This window comes from Patella vulgata, chromosome 4, assembly GCF_932274485.2.
Source record: "Patella vulgata chromosome 4, xgPatVulg1.2, whole genome shotgun sequence".
In the NCBI taxonomy this organism is placed as follows: domain Eukaryota; kingdom Metazoa; phylum Mollusca; class Gastropoda; family Patellidae; genus Patella; species Patella vulgata.
Window position 1 is genome coordinate 718,041 of NC_065882.2, and position 18,689 is coordinate 736,729.

At 36.2% G+C, this 18,689-nt stretch overlaps 1 long non-coding RNA gene across 1 annotated transcript; it reads left to right on the top strand.

The window, feature by feature from the left end:
• The first annotated feature begins 797 nt into the window (after positions 1 to 797).
• Positions 798 to 6,738, top strand: LOC130012492 (uncharacterized). The gene is made up of 4 exons (XR_008787930.1): positions 798 to 1,101; positions 4,123 to 4,337; positions 5,629 to 5,879; positions 6,132 to 6,738. It is a non-coding gene; the product is annotated as an uncharacterized LOC130012492 (long non-coding RNA).
• The last annotated feature ends 11,951 nt before the right edge of the window (positions 6,739 to 18,689 follow it).

Sequence of the window (18,689 nt, forward strand, 5' to 3'; positions counted from 1 at the left end):
CAATGACCTAGATAAGCTCAAATGTTGACATCCATCCAGACTAATATGCATAGAACATTTGTCTGAATGACAACTAGGTGTATGCCATACTTCACCAACTGGGGCCGGTTGCTCAAAACTACGTTATTTTAACGATCCGTTAGAGTTTAACGGATCGTTATCTTGGTAACTGTCGTTTGTTAACGCCACGGTCTGTTAAATTTCTGTTGCTGGAAAGTCAATTTCATTATCCGTTAGCTAACGGATTCATTAAAGTTAATCCAAGAGAATACTGTTAGTTCATTGGCTGAATTTTAAATTTTTGAATTCAAGTATAACAACTTCATAGAAGTTAGTATTAACAAGAAACTGAAGACAGTGAGAAAACACCATAGAATACTTTATTTTTTACTTTAGAAATTTTAGCATAAATCTAGGGAAAATTATGGGATTTGCACTACAGAATTATGGGGCCATTATTTCCCACAGGCCACCAAAATTCTGTAAAATAGTATAGAATTTCATCCTATAGAAAATGGAATAGGCCCGCATCGCCCAACCCTCTAAAATGTTCTATAGAAAATTACAAAGGTACAATGTAATCTATGACTTTTTGCTACAGCCAACTAATGCCATCATTAAACAGATAACGGAGACCAACACCTCCGTTAAATATAACGCCAAGTTAACTACACGTTAAAGTTTACGGGGCTTCCAGCAACAACCTTTCTATCCGTTAAAGTTAATGATCCGTTAACTCCAAGGCCTCGTTAAACCCCATTTAATTTCCTTTATTACAGGAGTTTGATTTCCTTTGTTCGGCGTCTTCGGTCAATGTTTGGCGTCTTCCAGCTGTGGATTATGTTTTTCCGCCATATATTATTGAAAACAGACATGCTCTTTACAGAAAAGAATTGCCAGCTCCTTCTTATTGGGTTGATGCTCAACCCTTTCAAGCCACTGTCTTGATTTTAATACTTCTAACATGTATTGTGGGTTGTGGCATGATGTGGTGTTTGGAAAAGGTCAAGATCAATCCAGATCTCATACAGCAACATGGAGATAAACCCGACACAATACACGTAATCGTGTTCTATGTGATAGGAATTGCTCTTAGTCAAGGTACGTGTAATGATTTAGATTTCGGAATCAGAAAATAATACAGCCATTCGATCCCTACCTCAGCCGAAACGATATATTACTAAGGTTCGCTGTTTTGGGTAGTTTCAACACACCATTTCTATAAACATGCAGTGAGGGAAAGGGGAATTTTAAAATAACATATACATATGAAGAGCCCGGGGAAGAACAATCTAAGTCACTTTTTCAACAAACCCCAGTTAATGGCGCCATCTGGTAGCACATTGTATAAGCTTTCTGTGGAGCAATCAATTTCAGGTAAAAACGATCGGCGTCACATCGAAGTAAGGTCCTTCTGAAATGGCCTCCCGGACAAATACAAGTCCGTCGTATTTATTTAACCTTAATTTGGCTTAAAAGTGGAAGTCAGTTGTTGTACTGGTAATTATGATTCGTATTAAACATCATTTTGAAGTTGTAATTAAACCCACTCGTTGTTCTGTTCGCGTCAAGTATTCTCGTCCAAAAGTCTGTTTTGCCTTTTATACGAAAAGACAAAAATGTGACTTCGATCGTTCTTCCCCTGGACTCTACATATAGATGCTGGTCCCGAAACATGGTTATTTTGACACGATGGTGTAATTCTGGAATATTCAAGAAAAATTCTTTGGTAAAAGTCTAATTTTTAGCATCGACTAAGTTCACTATGTAACTTTTATTAACAAAAAATGCCATATATTTTAAATCATCGATATTTTATTATTTCATTTATGGCCGCTGGCAACCATCTTGTGATCTTGCAGTCATAAACAAATTTCATCACATCAAGCCTTTCTTAGGGGAGTGGCCCAGCTCCTATAGTACAAACAGGAAGGATGAAATTGTTTTGTGTCGCTCTCGCATTGGTTATACTTTTTAAGACACACTTTCATCTTAAAGCGAGAGCCTTAACCGGAATGTAAACACTGTCATGTTCCTTTGATAGTTAAACACATTTGGTTCATGGTTGAGTGTAAGCATCTTCAAGACACTAGATTAAATCATTACCTTTGCCACTCCTTACACCGAGCCTGTTTTCTAAATTGCTTGACAATTGTTTTTACAGAATAATTTTTTAAAGTGCTTTTGCGCTTCTTGTATTTTAATTATATATACATAAGGGTTTGTGATATTTGTTTTTAATTAATATTTTCTGTCATGTTTATATTTACCTATATATATATTTATAAATATATAATATTGTGATTATTATTTAGTTCGTCTCCTGTAAACCACTATACGTTTGGGGCAATATAGCCTGGTTTGAGCTGACGTGCCATAAAACAATATTTCATTTATTATTTCTAAATTCCGATTTTCATTTTACTGTTTTTCTGACAAATTCACTGAGTGCTGTTATGAAATCCAAGCAACGGTGCGTTATAAAAAGGTATCTAATAACTAATAAAAAATGGGTTTTTTTTTGATTGATTATATGTAAAAAGTACAAATCCTAATACAGGTAATGATAAAGTCAAAATACTTCTAAGGTCAAGGTTAAATGTCAGATGTAATGTGTCAAATGACAAATGTTTTATTGGAATATGCTATTTTCTTGAGTGTCAACATTTTACTCTATGACATTTGACCTCTTTCGCATCTCATTTGTCCTTTACGCTTTCTACATAGCATTTTATGCACGGCACTATGTTGGATATGCAAATATAGGATATCACGTGACTTATTACATATACGGAAACGACGCCGAGATCAACCTGGCACTCTATAAGGATATTCCCCTAGCATACGAGGAAATCAACCTGACACACTAGTTAAAATACATGTTCATTGCCCTTTTCGAATATGTTAATACTTTTCTGGCAACCTTGAAAAACGTCGGGTGGTAAGACAATCTATTAAATGACGATAACAGGGGTATTTAAAGTAAAAATACGGGTCATATTCTCCCAGTTAGTCAAAATGACGTCAATAGGGATATTTGACGTCACTCACGTGGAAAATGAAAACGAAGCTGCAGATATGTATAAAGGTCAATTAGTTTCTTTTTGGTATGTTTTTCCTTTGTAATAATATTCGACAGAATGACTTTTAAAATTTCGCGTGTCGGATAAATGTTAATATTAAACTTATTAGTCATATGGGGATCACGTGGCTAAATGGGTAAGGCGCTGGCTCGCTAGCCCGGAGGTCGGATGTTCGATCCCTGCATTAACCGAGAAAGTGCATCCAGATTTTCCGGCGCGGTTTCCCCTTGTCAGTGACGGAGGGCCTGACACGGACAGCTGTCTAGTCGTTCGGATAGGACGCAAAACCGAGGTCCTGTGTATATATTGGCGTGCACGTAAAAGATCCGTTGGCAGTTGGAATTCGATATAAGAGTAGGCCGTAGCATACTGTATGGCGTATGCCCATCTTCATTAGCCCAGTTTAGGAGCAGAACAGTAGGACGTTAAACCCCATTTCATTTCATTTCATTTATTTGTCATATTAAAACATCTTTTTGTGGTAGAATTCTTATTTAAGGGTACATCCAATTAAAAAGCAGATCATATTTCGTTTCCTTTTTCATAGTTCAAAATTTCGTTTTAATTGTCTTCATTTCTGGAAGTATAGTTAAATTACCCGCGTTCCAATTGGTGTGACGGATTAGCCAATCAAATTGTTCGTTGGGTCGATTTCTTTGGTCTTATGCGGAACCGTGGGTAGACATTCGCATTTCCGAATTGAAAAACCGACGCTGATTAGTTAATCGAATGGCTGGCGTCATAGGGTCAATGTCCCCTCGAACGACCCCAGACACCCGCTCCAGGTATAACAGCTTAGATATTCATGTAGTGGGGGCCATAAACAAGAAACGCATAAAAGATATGGGTTTTAATCATATTGATTAAGCAATAAAACAAAAAGGTTCGGGGAAGACAGTTCGAATGAGTAAGGTTATGTAGGAATTAAAAAAAATACTTCACCTTAGAATTCCACCTAACTATTGTCAATAAGGAAATCTAAAATGTCTTCATCATAAAACCATCTTAATTTCCATGGACGTTTCTTTGAATATTGTAGGTATTACAATGAGGGCCTATTCACACAGAAGCCGAATCTTTATCGCCGCTTTTTGGAGTTTAAGTGTCGTGATCGGGTCCATTTACAGAGCTAATTTCGTGGCTATATTAACGGCCTCTAAAACGGTTGCACCATTCAACACTCCAGAAGAAATGATAAACAGCAGTTACACATTGGGTGCAATTGCAAATACTTCTATGTTACAGAGTCTTAAGGTAAAATATTTACAACAAATTACTTTCAATTAAGAGTAGGGGTCTTCAAGAGCTAAATCTGCCGGATATCAAATAAATCTAGTAGCAGTCATTAAAACCGTATCGCCTGCATACATAAGGAGGAAAATACTGATAATTCATATATTGAAAAGACCGGCAAAATCTTTCAAAGTATGTCTTTTTACATTCAAATAAATTAGGCAGTTTGCTATTTATTCTTGAAAAACATTTTACAATCGACTATGTGTCATTACCGGAATAATGCATTTTCGTTTTTCTTGAATTTCCCGAGGGTACTGATCAATTTACCATGCAACCTGAAACTTCACCAACAAACCCCAACGGTATCCTGCTTTTTTTAAAATCGTTTCATACCCGGAAAAAGATATTTGCGTTTTTCCAGTATTTCCGGGAGGCACTGTTTATTAGTACAGACTAAGAGCCCGAAATCTTGTTACTTCATCAACGGTCGTTTTCACGGCTTCATTTTTTCGAGCTATCTGGCGTGCTTAGGGGAGTTGTGCTAGGGGTCAGTTTTTGCACTGGTTTAGACGTGCTGTGAAGATGAAGATAAACTCTAAATTATGTTTATTTTCGTCTGAATTGCAGTAGTTGATTCACAATCATTGCATTTCTGGACTTGTTCCAGGTCATTTTTATCTGATGACAATAAAATCCGAAAAATAATATCTAATTTCGGACCCTGATAGAATTACCTAAGACTCGTCTGCTGCCTTGGTTGATTGATGATCCTTACCTTTCTGGGCAAGCTTCGGTCCACTCTTCATTTGAATCTGCATAACCTGGCTGAGTTTCAGTCAGTTGAGCTAAGTTAAGTCCCCTGTATCAATACAATATTTGCATTTAAATTGATTCTATCACACCCCGGTTATACGTGACAAGGAGTAGGGTCGCCTGTCCAACATCGTGTGTTTTCTCCGGGTCCTCCCACTGCTAAAGACCCCTACGCGCAAGTGAAGTATTGAAATAAAATTAAAAACCATATGTTGGTCCCGAAATGACCTAGTTTGTGTCGAGTGGACTTAAACCCCATTTCTCTCTCCCTTTCTCCCCTTTTTGCACCACTGTGAATAGGAGACGATGCTAGAAAGGTCCCTGGAACTTCGTCGGGTAACAATGGTATGGAACCTGTTAGTGAGCAAACGCCATACTGAGTCACCGTGGCGCTAAATGCAAAAAGGTTTCATAATAATGAAAAGCGATGCCCAGCCGTGTACACCTATGCCTGCGCTTGAAAGAACCCTTAAACCCCTGTTCATTTTCTTTGCAGAATGAAAAAGTACCAATCTATAGAAAGATATACCAAAAACTGATCAACGATGGATATTTGACTAAAGAACGTGACACACAACTACGAAAGATTTTACAGGGAAATCACGTGTTCTTCACGGAATCGACTTCCACTGCCGAGTTTTATTCTCAAAACTGTGATGTTGTACGCTTTGAATTCGATCTGTATACAGTCATGTACGCCCTTGCTACACCAAAAATATCGCCCATACGACATGACCTAGAACGAGTGTAAGTTATTTACAATTCATTAACGTGTACTTTAAAGGGACTATTAAAATATGTGATTCTAGTACCATTTTCAACTATTTTAAGGTTCCAATGAATAGGGCTATAGGCCCTTTAATAGCAGTTTTCCCAGAAAATAAGTCGAATATACTTTTTGCATTATGAATATTACTCCACAATTGAAATTTAAATGTTTATTAGATTATTATTTGAAGTTCAAATACTAATTATATTTTTTTGTGAATATTCAAACAGCATGAGGCATCTGGATGAATCTGGAATACTAAACATGTTATTCAAGAAATGGCTGCCTCATCGAAAGGAGGGGTTTTGTGATGACCGCATGAAGACAAAGCAACTCCAGTTTACTGATATTTATGGGGTTTTGATTTTGCTAAGTTGTTGTGTGGTCGTCTGTTGCCTTGTATTGTGTATGGAAAGATTGGGATTTACTGTTATGAAAGCTAGATCACGAACAACAAGACGATAAAATCAGTATCGAATCTGGATTCCAGAGATTACCTTACCTTTCGTTCATCTCTGGTAACCGCTTGCTTCTTTGGTCATCCCCTATACTTCAGTGGACGAGGGCGTTCGGCAAAACCAAGGCCCTACGTACACGTTATAATACCATTGCCAGTTAGAAGCCCTTCATAGCACACTGCACGCCATATGCTTTATAAGTGCTTTATCGACTGTGTTAATTGAACGAATTTTAATAAAATATAGATAAATATTTAGAGGCGACTTCAGCGGAACAGTATAATTATTCAATTGTGTTACATTCTGTTAATTGAGCAAACATTTACCACCAATTGCCACTGCCATCTATTGAACACAAACAGTAGGTTTAAATTTTTCGTCAATGAATAAGTTTTATCACGTTAGACGTTTTATTAAAAGATGAAGTGAAATTAATTAATATGTGTCGTCTATTTATTTTGCAATTGATGCAATACGTTTGTTCATATATATATATATATACGTATGTTAGTTGTGTTCATGTATGATTGTTGTACTAAATCATGTGATTTATGGAATCGTATGCTGCTCCACGTGGGCGTTATGCAATAAAATGTCTTTTATCTTATATTTCTCAACCCTACGGTAATTTACAGATCAACAGACCTCTCTTCCAAGTCTTTGAAATACATATCAATGTACAGAGGGACCTCGTGTGTCAATTGAATGAAATATCAGCAGCGTGAGTGCATCCGCTACAATGGGACAGGTTTCTGTTACATCTAACGGAATTGTATGTTCGACTTGAAATTAAGTTCGTTCAGAAGCACTCGCGGCTTTGTACAAGTGGTCACAAGTTCGCATACCAACATCAACATGCTTGTATTATATAGTTAACCGTTCTTTGATCTGATCTACGTGGATGTCCTCGTCATAATACGATATTAATAGTCGAACAAGTTGTGTACATTTCAACTGAACACAAAGGTCGTCCATCGACACTTATTGTTCAATTTGTATGCCTTATTTCTACGGCCTAACCAGTTAGCGAAAGAAATCGGATTCAGATTGAATCATACTTGAATGATATTAACTAGGTTGCTCCTGTTATTCCAGTATTCCCCAAAAAATTTAGTTTATCCTGTAAATATATAACTGAAAGGGCTTCTTAATTGTGGGGGCATACAGAAAATAGTTATATAAATGTTCTGTGATGATTATGTTAAGAAGCATTTCCCCGACCTCTCTACTTTTATTTTGTTTACTTTTCAATGGATACATACTTGTAGGTAAGTGCAGCTTTAATTATTACTTTGGCGACAGCTATATTATCTAGGTTAAGCCCCCGTCAGACTGGGGTGGCGACCTTACTGCGCTGTTGCGACCGTGCGGCGACCAGAAAATACACAAGGTCGTCGGCAAACGTGAACACAACGCGAGAAATTGTCCCCCAAAAATTAAAAACTTGAAAAAAGTCGTGTTCTCATAGTTTTCCAGTTCAGATCGCATAACCTTGGCGTTTATTTTGAACATGCTCAAAACAAACGCCGTGACTCGGCGATCATTGGCGACCATGGTGACCACAGCACGATAGCTGGCGTTTCTGCCACGCTTATTGCGATCTTGACACACTCTAAAACCATTTTCCATCCCCGTAGCAGCGCGGTAAGGACACCACCCCGGGCTGACGGGGGTATAAAGGTCACCATACAAAATAAGACGCCATTTGTGTTCGCGTGCTGTTAAATTTTGACGCATTAATCTTAACATTGGAACAAATGAACGGATTTTAATACAACCTGAAGTGTTCATAATGCCCCCTGTCGGACCGGGAAGGCGTCCTTACGGCGACCAGAATATGCACAAGGTCGCCGGCAAACGTGAACACAACGCACAAAAATGGCCCAAATAATTAGTAACTTGAAAAAAGTGGTGTTCTCACAGCTTTCCACAACCATGGCGTTTGTTTTGAACATGCTGAAAACAAACGCCGTGACTCGGCGATATCTGGCGTTTACACAACGCTTTTACCACGATGGCGATCTTGACGCGCTCTGAGACTATTTTCCGTCGCCTTAGCAGGCAGTACGGACGCCACTCCGGTCTGACGAGGGTAGAACTTCTGCCATGTTCCATCACATATCACACCAATGTCGATGGTTTCTTTGTCTACGAGGGAAATTGTCACCATCAATGTAAGCTTGACGAATAAATTTTGAAACTTCCTTGGTGAGGTGAAACTGAGCTTCTTCAGTACTAGTATTTTCAATTCCCTTTAAATACTTCTTTCTCTAAACTGAAAGGCATGTCAAAATTTTTTGCTTAATTTGTCTAGGTCAGCTTAACCACCACCAGACTCTCTCATCCCCATAACTGTACATCGGTTAACTTCAGCGCCACGGCAGTGATTAGTATCTTTATGAAGTGTTTGGAAAACTGGTAGTTTCTTCACAAATATTACAAAATATATTAAATTTACTTGAAAGTCCCGTAAACTTATTTTTATTAACAGCAAAGTCATTTTACACCAGTAGTGACGTATCATAAGCAATCTCAATAGAGACTACACTGTTCTTCAAAAGGCACTAACTCTGTTCAGAATAAAGTTGTTTGAATGAAATGTTAACCATATCCTTTTTTCATTATCTATTTTCTAGAACTATAACAGCGAGAACAGCCAGCTATTTATCTAAATCTTACATAATGCATCTTTAAGCACACCGTTTTCTCACATGGGATGGCTCGTGAGAGCTCGCACACCCACCATTCCAGTTAGAAACCGCGATGATTACAGTTGTATCTAACAATGTTTTACATATAAAAGTAGTTTTACTAGCGTATTTCCCTTGGCTTTTTGGCTAACTTAAGTTGGCATCTTTTCAAAAGACCTTTATTGGATGAATGTTTGAAAAGTTTTATAAAATGTTTACATAATCTGTTGGTAATGGGCATGTTTTTGTATTTGTTCGAATTGTTCAGGGTATATGCGGATGCCTAGTTCCTCAGCTACCTGGAGGTCAAAACAGAAGGATTTCTCACGCCTACTGTGATTGGGTTCCTTTGCTGTGGACACACTGGGATTAAGACAGTTTTCACATTTATTTAATCATATACATTCTGATCATTCAAATTGCATCTAGTCATTTTTCAAATTTTCAAAAACACACATGGTTGACTAAGGACGCACGGGTCTTGGTCGAATGCACGCCGAGCGTTTTATCTAGTCTCGTCCTCCAAATTGTTTCTATTTTTAGTAACAGTGTAATATTAAAGGCCCTGTCTTGCAGTTAAGTTTTATACAAACTAATCTTTTTTCCCCACACACTGTGTAACAAGATGGCCAATATAAAATCCTTCATTTTAGCGATATCATTGCTATTTTATATTATCGCCGTTAGTATGAAGACCAACTTTATGAACTTGATATTGTCATTTGCCACTGTCATGACCCTTTTCGTAATTTGTTCGAGACCTCGGTATATGCATTTGCGACATGGTTAATGCACCCTTCCTTCTCAATGTGAACATTGCCATAAGGTTTTAAATTATTGTACCCCGCCTTTCGAAGAAAGCAGGGGACTTAAAATGGGTTCACAATAACTATCCTTCTAGTTGAGGTAGAATGTTCAAACTTGGTATAGGCGTTCATTCGGTGAATGCCTTGATGGAGTTTGATGATGAACATTGTCTGCTTGCGGTAAGCAGAGATAAGCAATCTCATTGGTGGATGCTTTGGGGCATAATAACTTTGGTTATGATTAAGTGAGAGTGATGAAACTCCGAGTATAGATTCATTATATCATTACCTTGACTAAACAACTCTGCTTTTAATTGAGGTAGTTTAATGATTAACATTTTTAGCTAAAGCTATAAAGCAGAGCTAAGTAATTTCATTGGTCGGTGCTTTGGGACAAGATGACTTTGATTCTATCTGATAGACAGTGGTAAAACTTAGTGTATAGTTGATAATCAGTTTGATTGCTTGATACTTTTGAAAAAAAAATAGATGTGCGATTAATTAATATGTCATCTATTTATTTTGGGATTTCGGCGGGGGACATCAGCCAGTGATCACTGTTGGCTTGTTTATATTATATCTTTTGCCTTGTTTTAAGTTCATTTGTCATTTGCGAAGGACATGCGATGGAATCTATATTTCATGGAGAGGGGTTTAATATAGGCTATGCCTTTTCCCCAATCCCTATTCAGATACAAATCTGAATAAAATATTGCTTATAAAAATCTATATTTTAATAGAATCCTGTCGGTTGAAATTTAAATCTATTATCTTAAATAATGTGTATCTGTTACACCTCGTACGTTTTTTTGTTTTTTATTATCATTTCAGAAACTACAACAGATGAATTTAACTGGCTGAATGTTAAAACATGTTCATTAAGTCACATAATCAGTGGACTTGCCTCTGATCATGTGATCATATTATACGAAAACAAAACAGGTAACGCATATCCGGTTTTAGATGACGATGGAGTTAGTTCCCCTGGTTATGATTTCCGAACGTAAACTAAAAAAGAGGATTTCAATTAGCTCAATATTAATACATCTTCTTTAAGTCATTTGATTATATTAGATGAATAAAAAAACATGTAACTTATATCTGGCCCCGAGTTCACAAAGCATTCTCAGACTTAAGTCAAGAATTTACTCAACTTTCAATCACTGTTTATGAGAAATATCCTTGATCCAGAAACACAAAGATTTGCACACGATTTCTTATTGATGTATTGGATACATTAAAACAACAAACGTTTTATAAAGGGCTAAATTGTAGTTAAAATATGGCCAACAATTTTGAATAAATTCTTAACTTAAAGATACATTATGGGAGATAAGATAACGAGATGGCAGATCTCGCTATAATAGTTAAAAACTAGATAGTGTCAAGGTAATTTGCTGAAAATTTCAGTCAAATTGATCCACTATGAGCCGAGAAAGAAGCGGGTAAAATTTTGGCATAGTCTCGGTCATCATTACTAAAATCATTAATATAAACAGCTTAGTCTCGATTATCCACTTTTTTTAATTTAATTATCAACGGCCGTTAGCGGCATATAGGAATCTAATCCAGCCAACATCGAAGGCTAGCCTTGACATCGAGAGTTTATTATGGTCTGGAAAAGTTAATTAATGTCTAATTGATAATTTAGATAACATTTCAGGCCTAAAGAAATACTTGTAATAAGCAGATTTTGCTCTTGCATAATGCATGTTTAAGTCTAAGAATGCTTTGTGAACTCGGTGTCAGGGTTTTCGAGGATTTTGGCGTTAATTCCATTGTTTATGGTTTCTGAAAGCATGATTTTGCGTTTATAACAAATAAACTGTCGATCATATCCAGTTAGACAATGATCAATCAATGCAGACTATAAAACTTAAAGATGCAGTATGTAAGAGCTAATTCTGCCTATAGCATATCTTTATTTAGCCTCGATTGTCAAGCCTAGTTCCGTTGCTACCGAAAGTCGCGTTGACACCCCGTGAATAGCCTTTAATTGCCCCAAATTAACTCAGAACCATGTGTTCAAACTTGACTTTTTGAGTTTCATTGTTCCATTTTTGAAACATAAGCATGTTTTTGATTACAACTTTAATAGGTTATTTAGTATATTTTATTTTATTATTACCCTGTATATATTGGTTACATTATCATTACCCGGTACTATTCTATCAGTATAAACATTGTAACCATTTTATTATTACCCTGTATATATTGGTTACATTATCATTACCCGGTACTATTCTATCAGTATAAACATTGTAACCATTTTATTATTACCTTGTATATATTGGTTACATTATCATTACCCGGTACTATTCTATCAGTATAAACATTGTAACCATTTTGATGTTTTATTGTTTGTTCTCAAGAAACTTTTGCAACTGAGATGTTGGAAATGGGAGGTGATGATTACAGCACGTATTTATACATCAACATTGACCTAATCAATTGGTACAACTGGACTACTTTAATAACAGATTACGCCAAGAAACATTCTGGAATCTATCTTAATTTTATAGTTTTCTTAGAAGAGGAACATTTATATTCTACTATAAAGAATGTAAGTGTCGGTTTTTTTTTATGATTTCAAATACTAATTTAGGTTTCAGCTGAAAGGTACACACCAAATTTGTTATATATTTCAAAATATTTACAGTAGCTAAGTCTAAGTCTCTAACTCAGTATAACCCAAAGTCTTCGACATTAAAAACACGAATTAAAAACACAGATATTGTTGAGAATTCTAATTTGCAAATTCATTTTATGATGGGAATATTCTAATTTGCATGCTTATTTACCAATTGACATATTTTTTTATTCATGATAATTTCAATTTACATATATGTATTTATTTATGATAATTCCAATGTAAATATGTATTCATTCTAATGATAATTCTAATTGATAAAAATGTTCAGATCAAATCTAATGAACATTCTTTATAAAATAATGTTATTTATACTTACATTCAGATCAATTATCTTTTTTGACAGAACACCCCCACTCACCTTAATGAGGACGGTAACATGTTTAAAATTATTCCTCTAGGTTACATAGTCAGTGTTAAACCTCGTTTCATTTCATTTCTAATGGGGGTGAATGGCCAAATCGTTAGCACGTGCGCGTTGTGTCATAAGGTCTGTCATTGAGTCAACTGACGTGGTTTCGAATCCCCGGTTGTACGTGACAAGGAGTGGGGTCGCCTGTCAAACCTCATGGGTTTTCTCAGGGTCCTCCTGTTACCTCCTACTGATAAAAACCACTACGCGCAAGCGAATTATTTCAATGACGCACACAGTAATTTGTTCATTGATGAACATAGTTATTTTTTTATTGATGAAAGTAGTAAATTGTTCATTAGTGTATATAATCAGAAAAAAAAACGACATTATATATATAATTATATTCTAGTATACTATGTGATGACACAATTCCGTATCAATAGCATACATTAGAACTTGAACTTGTATATATTTATTCAGATAAATTTTATTGATGAGAATTCTAAAAAATCTACTACCATCAGACATTGGTCAACATGGATCATATTTCATCACTTGACAGAGTATCACATCCTGGAAAATTTGGTGACAAGTTTTGACAATATGGCGCTTGTCAAACTTCGTAAAAAGGTTAGTTTGGGGTAACTTGTATCTTTCTGGTAATTGTTATTATTATAGTGATATAAACGTTTGCCATATTGCAATTTATATAAAAAGACTTGCTAAGTGTTCTTTAGATATTATTTTAGGAGCCTAAAAAACACTATATTAGATACCATCTTAAAATCGATGTTCATGGACAGAAACATGATATCCGTTGAGAGACGACAATAATTAATGCAACCAGTAAAAATTAATGTGAACATACGATGGTCATAGAATTGTTCGATTTTAATTAATTCATTTCCAATAGGCTTTTTGACAAGGCTATTATTTGATTGGTATATGATTTGCCTTTTAGTTTTAAATATTGATTTTAAATATCAAATGAATATTTTGTACAAGAATGATTATTGAAAACTAGACAGACATCAAGGATACTTCTGGATAATAACACTTTCAAAATTCAAAGAAATTTCATTTCAATACAAAATACAATTTTCCAATTTGCATTTATTAGAAAATATAACATTTCGCACGGCTAGTTTGTAACTCAGATTGATTATTTATCATTAAAAAAAAGAAACTCGCAAGATAATCTACTGGCTTCGATTCAATCGTTTTGGTTCGCGGCAACTAAAAATGGCGGCGACTTGTTGCATAAGGAGCAGCATAGGTCGGTGGAATTTTCAATCATTTTGTCATGTATTTGTAAATACTGAACATCATTGAGCCACACATAGAGCCTTTAACCCTTGTACGGACACGTCGCACGAAAAACATTGTCGGCAACACGGGGTAATCTAAGATCCCAGACAAAAATTGGTTTTGTGATGCATAATTTTATTCAGATATGTTCAAACTACAGCTTGATATAAAGACTGAATTATAATCAATCAAAGTAAAAAAAGAATAATATTTGAGGTATTAACAGTGACGATATGAATTGTTAAGGATATGGTCGTGGGGTCCTGAAATACCCCTTGGATACGCACAAGGGTTACATTTAATTAATATTTATTTTTTATTTGTTCACAGGATGACGAGAATACCTGTACTAATCCAGATCCTCATGATACAATAACACTTGTAATGTCATCACGTGGTTCCGTGTTTACTTCCGTTGATACGTCACGTCACTATGTACTGTTTCCTAATATGGCATATGGTTATAATGGACGACACCTTGATGTATTGACTAAATCTGTAAGATATGTCACACATTATCTTGAAAGCTTCAGCCAGTTACATGTTGTTGGGCATCATTGCCATGTTTCAGATAATTGCCAATCTAAAATATATATTAGTACAAATGTCCACAGTAGACGTGAAACTTGTTATTCTTCTTCTTAAGATAATTGCGCATTGATAAGGTACTTAAATTTTTGAAATGACATCACAGTTCCAAGATGGCAGCGATGACGTCATAGCCAGTTCCTGGTCCATGTTACAGGGATACTTCATACAATAGCGTGCGTTTTTGTAATTATTATTTGTAGAGAAGAGGTTTTAAATAATAAAGGGACAATAATTAATGTGATGAGGGCCCAATATCTCAAACATCCATGTCGATTATGGTATTTTCACGATTTATGAAATTATTACAAATTTTCATTTTTCGATGACCATATACTTTTACAATTCCATGTTTTATTAGCTGCTCAATCTTTGATTTTCTCAAATTAAATTTGGTATCATTATTCTTGCTTTCTCAGTGGTCACCTTTAATTGATGAAAAGGATACAAATGGGACAAAGATATTTGTGGGATTTATAGCCGATATCATGGAATACATATCACAGGATCTTAATTTCACGTACGTATATACTAGTAGGGAGGATCGCATCACACGCAAGGAAAATCTGAAACTTTCGTTTAAGGTCACACCCAGTTTAGTTTCGGTTCCAAATAATATAATTAAGTTTCGAACACTTAAGTTAAGTTAAGAACACATCGCAATCTGATTAAACAGATCCTATTTCGTTTCATTTTTTTATAGTTCAAAATTTCGCTTTACTTGTCTTTACTATACTATACTATACTGGAATAGTTTACCTGCGTTTTGGTTGACTTGAGGGATTAGCCAATGAAACGGTCTGTTGCAGAGAGTTCTTGGCGTGCGATGCACGGAACTGTGGGTATCCTACTAGAAACTAGAAACATCAACGCTGATTGGTTAATCAAAAGTCTGACGACATAGGGTCAAAAGCCTCTCGTGTGACCCCCCCCCCTCTCTCCCCCGCCCTCACTATCACTGGTCTGATCTTCATGTAATAGAGGCCATGGAAAGTACGAAAAACGAAACGAAATATAGATCTGTATTTTAATCAGATTGCAAAACATCGCTAAGAGAATTGTCTAGGTTATTTATTGAGAGAGAGAGAGAAAAATGGGGTTTAACGTCCACTCGACACAAACTAGGTCATTTCGGGACTAACATATGGTTTAATTTTTTTATTTCAATAATTCGCTTGCGCGTAGCGTTCTTTAGCAGTGTGAGGAAACCGGAGGACCCGGAGAAAACCCACGAGGTTGGACAGGCGACCCTACTCCTTGTCACGTACAACCGGGGATTCGAAACCACGCCCGTTGACTCAATGACAGGCCTTATGATAAAGTTATTTATTGATAAGGACCCCTACGAACTGTAAACTAAAATCGTTTGGCCTAAATATGATTTCAATAATCGGTTCGTATTTCTTGTGAGCTCATCCCAGCTCAAACGTTTCAGTCAGTGGTAATTTTGGTGTAATGTTGTTTAATTCTACCATAATATTGTAGCTATAGTATATACAATGATAAAGAGAGTACTTGGTCTGGATTAGTAAACGGAACCTGGGAAGGAATGTTTCTTAAAATGAAGAATGGGGTAAGTATCCAATACTATAAAATGGTAATTCGGTTTCTATTAGTATCTGAGAATAAATATACCCCGAATTTGTGTCGTTTGGAATTATAATATTGACGATATAAATTTAACTGCCAATCTGCAGATGTGATTGGGGGTGGCCGAATGGGTAGCGCGTGCCCACTGCATCATAGGGTTTGTCATTGAGTCAACTGGCGTGGTTTCGATTCCCTGGTTGTACGTGACAAAGAGTAGGGTCGCCTGTCCATCTTCGTGGGTTTTCTCCGGGTCCTCCTGTTTCCTCCCACTGCTAAAGACCCCTACGCGCAAGCGAATTGTTTAAATAAAATTGAACCACGTGTTAGTCCCGAAATGATCTAATTTCTGTCGAGTGGACGTTAACCCCCCCCTCTCTCTCTCTCTCTCTCTCTCTTCTGATGTAATGAATTGTAGACCTATAGTTGGAGGGTGGATGGCTGAATGGTTATAGCACGTGCGCGCTGTATCATAAAGTCTGTCTTGAGTCAACTGGCCTCGTTTTGATTCCCTGGTTGTACGTGAAAAGAAGTAGGGTCGCCTGTCCAACCTCGTCGGGTTTCTCTGGGTCCTCCGGTTTCCTCCCACTGTTATAGACCCCTACGGGCAAGCGAATTATGGAAATTTAATTGAACCATATGTTAGTCCCGAAATGACCTAGTTAAACCCCATTTCTCTATCTCTAACTCTAGCATCTAGATAAGCCATATCCTCCATTGCCGAGTGTGGAACAATGCCTGCATTGACAGAACAACATAATAATAAAATAATAATTTATTGAACTTGTAAAGCTGCTCTGTGGCCCCTGTACAAGTAAAATATATGATTTTGAGTACACAATTTAAGACCATATATATAGAAAATCATAAAATATTAAACTATTTGGTAAAACAAGATAATAAGATTTTCAAAAAATAAAATAGCTGGGTACAGGTGCAGGTAAAATACAAAACATTAAAAAAAAATAGTAAAAGGGATAATCACATAAAGGCTTTTTAGCATAATTCTGTTTTGGGGGTTCTTTTTACAATTACCGAAACTCAGTCTGGCCCTTCTCTTAAAGTAGATGACGTTCCAAAGTTTCGGTGCTGCTACCAAAAAGAAGCGTGGTGTGTTTACTTTGTCATTTCCAATTTATTCTACCTCCAATCTAAAACAATATAGATAGAAAATCACAAAAAAATTAAACTATTTGGTAAAACAAGATAATTGAATTTAAAAAGAAAAGAAAATAGCAAAATACAGATGAAGATAAAATTTAAAACATTAAAGAAATTGGTAAATGAGATATTCACATGAAGACTTTTTGGAACAATTCTGGTTTTGGGTTCTTTTTAAAAAAACACCGAAACATGAACTGGTCCTTGTTCTCGTATATTCCAACACTTGTTTCATGAGGAACCCGGATGCCTCGGTGAGTATGGCACTGGCTCCCTTTAAAATATTTACTTACCTCCTATAGTCACGGGGTCGATCAAGGTGTTCTTTGAGAGAGTCCCTCGCTATTTTCTCGCCTCATTTTCCTTTGTCAATGGAGCGCGACGGAAGGATTTGTACGACAATACGTCTACCCGTTGGAATGGGACGAGTACACGAAATAACCTGGACAGGTAGAATTCAAAGAGTAGGTACAACCGGCATTGTCTGAAAAAGATTTCACTCCTGGGACAATGCATTGGGTATGTCCATCCTCATTAGCCTACATGGTGTAGAAAAATAGGACGTTAAAGTAGCAAAGTCTCTAACTCGGTATCATCCAAAGGATTCGAAACTGAAAACACGAATTATTTGTCAATTTAAATCAACATTGATGTTGTGATCTTACCGGGAAAAGATGGGCTTCTGATATCCAATATTTAAGACAAAATAAACACTTTACTATTGGTACACGAATTGTGTACCATATTGCGTTTCAGCGCCATTTGTAACAAGCTGCTAGTAAAACATGCGTAATAAATATTATCGGTGTAGACTGGAATAACCAGATGATAGAGATTGCGATACGATTGAGACACCTAACGTATTCCGCCGAACAAAACTGATTTGAAATTAAAATATAAAAACGGAATCGATTGAATGTAAATTAGTTTATATACATTCATATTACATTATTATATGGGCTGCGTGTCATTTTCTAGGTCCGAAATATTAGCGATTTGGCTCCTTAAAGGGACAATAACACTCGTGCTGGCTTAACAGCTCCAGAAAATAAAAAAATAGCCTTATTCTAAGTACTAGATGTGTTAGTGTCCTACCTGTTGTGTAAATTATCCATTAAATCCTATTTTACTTGTCCAGAGGGTTCAAAAATATTTTTAAATTCAAGTCACATTTGAAAAGCTTTA